Below are 5,388 nucleotides of genomic sequence, written 5' to 3'. Positions count from 1 at the left end.
TGAAATGTGATTCGATGTATCCGCAGGAACTCTAATTTGCTATGTCAAGCTCGCTGTTTAAGTAGTCTATAATTCTAAAAAATGTAATTTAAGCAAGCTGATGTTATTTTACAACTCGAATCATCTGGAACATAATATATGATAAATGACCCGACATGCATTATAGGAGCTATTAACAGTGTATAATCTATATCGAAAATTCAATTATTTATTTATACATACATTGTGTTGTTTATGAAAACAGTGTAATGGTTACAATGTAAAATTTATATGTTTCGTTGGTGAATAAAGTTATAATGTTTCGTTATTTAAAGACACTTTTTTTTTACTTGCCATATTCATAAATGGTTTGCTGCCCTTATGTACGAAGACGTGGAAGCATGGACCCGGTAACACCATCCGACGCCGGAGTTTTCAGGGTTGGAGCTTTTTACAAAGAAAGTGCATGGAACTCTGCATAGGAAGTAATAATTGTCAATAGATAATCCCGATTGATGAATTCGATAAAAAAAAATAAAGTAAGGAAATTATTGGGGAAAACCAAATATCGATAACAACTAAGCAAAGTGCACTTCAGCTGAAGATTAAGATATGCTATTTACTGTTACGTGATTCACCTCCTTGCAAACTGGTGTTAAACTTTTCACGGACAAAATGTAATGTATGAGAGCGGAGTGGGAGGTGTATATGGGAATTAGGCCTATAACATCTCGGCCAAGGTATGCCTAGTCTGGTCACGACAATGTTCTTTCACATGACACCAGTACTGGTAAGTCCTTTCAACTGGATCCTAAGATGTACATTCCTGTATATTAAAAAAATAGAAAAGAAAGAAAGAAATAAGTAAAAAGGAAGAAAGATACCCCCTCCCCCCAAAAAAAAGATAAAAAGAGAAAGAAATACCCCCACACATATGATTGACGTTGATCGTGGCAGAAATTATTTTATAAACTTAATATGAATAAAAGCTTTGCTGTTAACCTGTCTTTCCCCTTTCAGCGATGAAAACCTTGCAGATTTGCCAAAAAACGTTACGTACGTTTTTGTATTTCAAAATATTTATCAAATTGAATGAACACTTAACCAGCCGGTTATGGTAGTTAAAATTTCCCTGTCATGAATTTGGAGCAGTGCGATAAAAGTTTAATAAAATATCAAAAAAACATCTCCTTGCTTCAAAATGCACTTGAAAGTAGTAGTCTTCCATTCAAAGATGTTACTGATTACGCTCCAATCCATCCTTTAATGCGAACCGGATTGATATCACCAGATTTAGTTGACATTCTGGTCGTCCCTAAGACTAGCACTCCAATATCAAAAACATGGATAAACAGGAAAACTGCAAAGGCTAGAGTGTTAACAAGCACTGAAGTTCACCATGAAGTAGAGGTTCACGAAAAAAACAGGCGGGAAGAAGATGAAAAAGCGAAGCAGCAAATAAAGCTCGATAGAGTTAAATGAAAATGGAAAGGTTGCTGATGCAAAACGTTTGGAGGAAAGAAAATAAAGAAAGAACTGAGAGAGAAAACTAATGCTGAAAAAGAACGTATGAAAAATGAACGCAAAATAAAACAAATCGAAATGAGAGCTAATGAAACCATTCCAGATGAATAAATTTGCTTTGTTATTGCTCATATTTATAAGATTTTTAATTGTTTTATCTTCAGGTCAAAATAAAGAAACAGTTAGTCGTTTGAAATGTCATGGCGGTAGGCATGCTTCACTACGGACAAAGGCACTTAAGCGCTGGGTCACATTACAGAATTGTAATCCTTAATTTTTTTATGACAAAATTGCAGTCGCTGTATATGATGGCAATATGTAAGTTGCCAATCTCAAACGGGACGGTGCTAAGACTTTGTTTTCTTTCTACAGAACAACAGTGCAACATCTAAGTATTTTCTTAAGCCGCTTGAAAATGCACAAGCAATGAGTAGACAGGCCTGAGAAATTAAGTAATGTCCAGAAGAGTTCATCGGGGAACTGGCCAATAAGACTGAAAAACAATTTTTTTTCATGTATTCAGTATGAACCTAAAGTCACAAAAATAAATAAGAAATATCTGCACACAGTAAATAAGCCAATATCACCAAGTACTCCATGCATTCAGTTCCGCTGAAACTGTTTTAACAGCTGTTTTTTTTCTGATGCATGTTACCATCAAGATGATTTTTCCATTGTTATTTACTGTTAAAGCTTTAAAGCTGTGTCTTTAAGTTTCTTTAATCGCATTCAAGTCTGTATTTCAACTAAAGTAAAGTACAACTGTTTGTAAACATTGTAATTCTTTTAACAGGCATAATTACATGTACTTGCTATATGTCATCATGTTTATTTTTCAATAGTTTCTTGAAAATGTTAGGACTCGAGCATGTAAAACTAATGTCTTTGTAATCATTGGTATACATGTAATTCAATGAAAACTGGTTTTTAAAGAAAACAAAACAAACTGATGAATATAAAGTTGTATGCTTATCACTGACGACTTTAAATAAAGGTGTTTTTATAGTCGCCAAGTGTCCTCCTTTAGTTTGTTAATTATAATCACTTACTCGGGACTATCTCTGAAGTTTTCGATAAAGGTTAAAGGTTCTCTACAAGATAAATGTTTCCTGCAGGACTTACAGGATCCGGAGATGAACTTAACAAACCGAATCGGCTGATCGCGCTGAACTGAAGATTGTATATTAAAGAAAGTTAGATCTATCAAGAGCGGATTTTTAAATTTAATGAAAATATAAAACAAGATGGAAAAAAGGAAAAATATTTTATTTAAGTGAATGTAACATAATATGTATAGATCTACATCTAGTTAAATATTTAAAACAGTTTCTATGTTACTCAGTAAAAATGACAACAATGCAGTTCGCAAGGTAACATAACAGATTAATAAAGATAAAATGTCAAGGTCACATGAAAAAATAATAACACTACACGATTTATTTACAAATAACCAGGCAGGAACAATAAGAAAAAAAATTACATGGCAAGTTCAATTAACAAGAGCACATGGTAATGTAATTGGAATATAATTTTTAAGGTCAAGCGACAAATTAGCAATTATGCAGTGTTTGATTATTCCACATAAGAAAGAAACATAAATATAAGTTTTTAAGGTCTCTTGACCATGAAAGGTAATGCAAAATTTCAAGATCAGAGTTCACTTAAATTAAAACATTGGAACTTAAAAATGCCTCATGAAAAAGTAGAAACAGTATACAACAAAATAGTAGCTTTACAGTGTTAATGCGACTTGCCTTAATAGTAAGAATGCAGCTTTAAATACATGTGACAAAGTTGCAAGAAAACAGTTTCAATGCAACGTGACAAAATAGAAACATTACAGTTTAAATGCCACATGGTTAGATAACATCAATACATTTTAATGCCACGTGACAAAGGCGACAAAGTATTAACAATACAATTAAAATGCCAAGTGACATAATAGTATAAACACAGTTGTAATGCGACTTGACAGGTAGCAAGAATACTGTTGAAATGTAACATGGATGACAGAATAAATAAGTACACTGTAACAACAATACACATTTTAAAGGGACACCACTGAGGTTTATAAACATAACATTTGAATTTCTTAAATACATGAGCTGGGGTACTTTAAACAGATATATATGCAAAGAGAGTTAAGAAATATACTTTGAAATGAATTGAAAATCGTATTTTTATGCTTTTCTTAGCCCGTTTTGAGTGAAAAGCGTCTAAACGTCTTACATTTTGTGTCTTTTTTACAATTTGAATAATCATTCCGGAAAAACGAAGTGCGCGAATGATCTGAAATTTTGCACAAAGATTAGTGGTCTACACCTTCTTCAAATGTTCCATTTATCTGGAAAAAATATTTTCAGTCCCACCATGTCAAAAAACCTCAGTGGAGTCCCTTAAATGTAACATGACACAATTATAGTAACTATTTAACGTGCAAACGTATTATTAAAGTAATTTTACGCCACATAAAAAATAAGAAACAATACAATTTGTATACGAAATGGCATAGCACTAACAATACAATCTTTATGTCACGTGATAAATTAGTAACAATACAGTTTATATGTTACATGACAAAGTAGCAACAATACAATTCGTATGCCACATGGCATAGCATTAGCAATACAATTGTTATATCACATGATAAATTAGCAATTATACAGTTTGTATGTCACATGACAATGTAGCAACTGTCGTGTCGTTTTGTATGGTCACATAAAGTTTGTGATGTCAGTGATTTGAGCGTAGCCAATCAAATGACAATGATGAGTTTGGGTAATTATTGTTTTCATAGATGGGCAGTTTTGGTCCGAATACAGGTAAAATATAATCTTTCCGGCTTGTGTGTTTTCTTGCCGTACAAACATTAGTATCCTTCAATATTATACACTTAAAAGGCGCTTTCATTTAAGTATACGAGCGTGTATCGAAATATAAAATGGTAGTAGTAGATAAAGGTGATTTCTTTTCTTCAGACCGGAATCCCCTTCACCTTTGGATGTTCTAGCACTGACACTTGCTCAACATGCACGTGCTGCAGAGTTTATACACGGGCTGATTAAACTATCACTATTCTATTGTAAATGTACAAAATAACTATTAGACATATTTATACGGACAAGTACTTTAAAAGCACATTATGCATCAGAAACAAATATTTTTTTTAAAAGACACACATGAGTTTTGTAATTTTTAAATTATAATTCAAAGGCATTTTAGTGGATTATAATCAGGAGAATGTAGCACTGTCAATAATTTGAAAAAGTAGCAAATTGTAAACACGGTAGTATTTTGACATTTATACAAAATACTTAATCACTACAGACGTATTTATTGCCAAAACAACAGTAGAAAATGGTAGTTCAGGTTAATGTTCAATAAAGGTCGTTTTGAAACTATGCCAGTACACTAAAAATAAAAAAGAAAGTTGTGAAAAATAAAAACATACTGTTGCATAATGGGCCTTTAATGATTTTATTTCATGAAAACAAGTCTATGAGCACTAGATACATGTACAATTATGACTGCACCATGACAAAATATGTAAAAAAATTAACATAAATGACAGGCTGCTTAATTATCTTTGCATAATCACAAACTGCAAATTATTGCAAATTTATGAGCATCACAGACTTAAGTATTGTATTTATCAATTAGTCCAATCATTTATATAACATATGCCTAACTGATTGTTTTTCTTTCTTGGCCCAAAGTTTTGTAATGTAGTAACTGTAGCAGTTTTTACTATAAATATTTAGAACTTTCACAAGAGACAATTTCCATTTTTATACAATATTTATTTCCCTTGACAAAAGTTGCATACATTTGAAAAGAAGTATTTTAGTGAATTGTCATATCCTTCCTTTACGCGTGTAACGGAAT

Source organism: Ruditapes philippinarum, unplaced genomic scaffold (genome assembly GCF_026571515.1).
Source record: "Ruditapes philippinarum isolate M1 unplaced genomic scaffold, ASM2657151v2 ctg5180_1_1_1_1, whole genome shotgun sequence".
NCBI classification, from domain to species: Eukaryota; Metazoa; Mollusca; class Bivalvia; order Venerida; family Veneridae; genus Ruditapes; species Ruditapes philippinarum.
Note: the sequence above shows the minus strand (reverse complement) of the source record.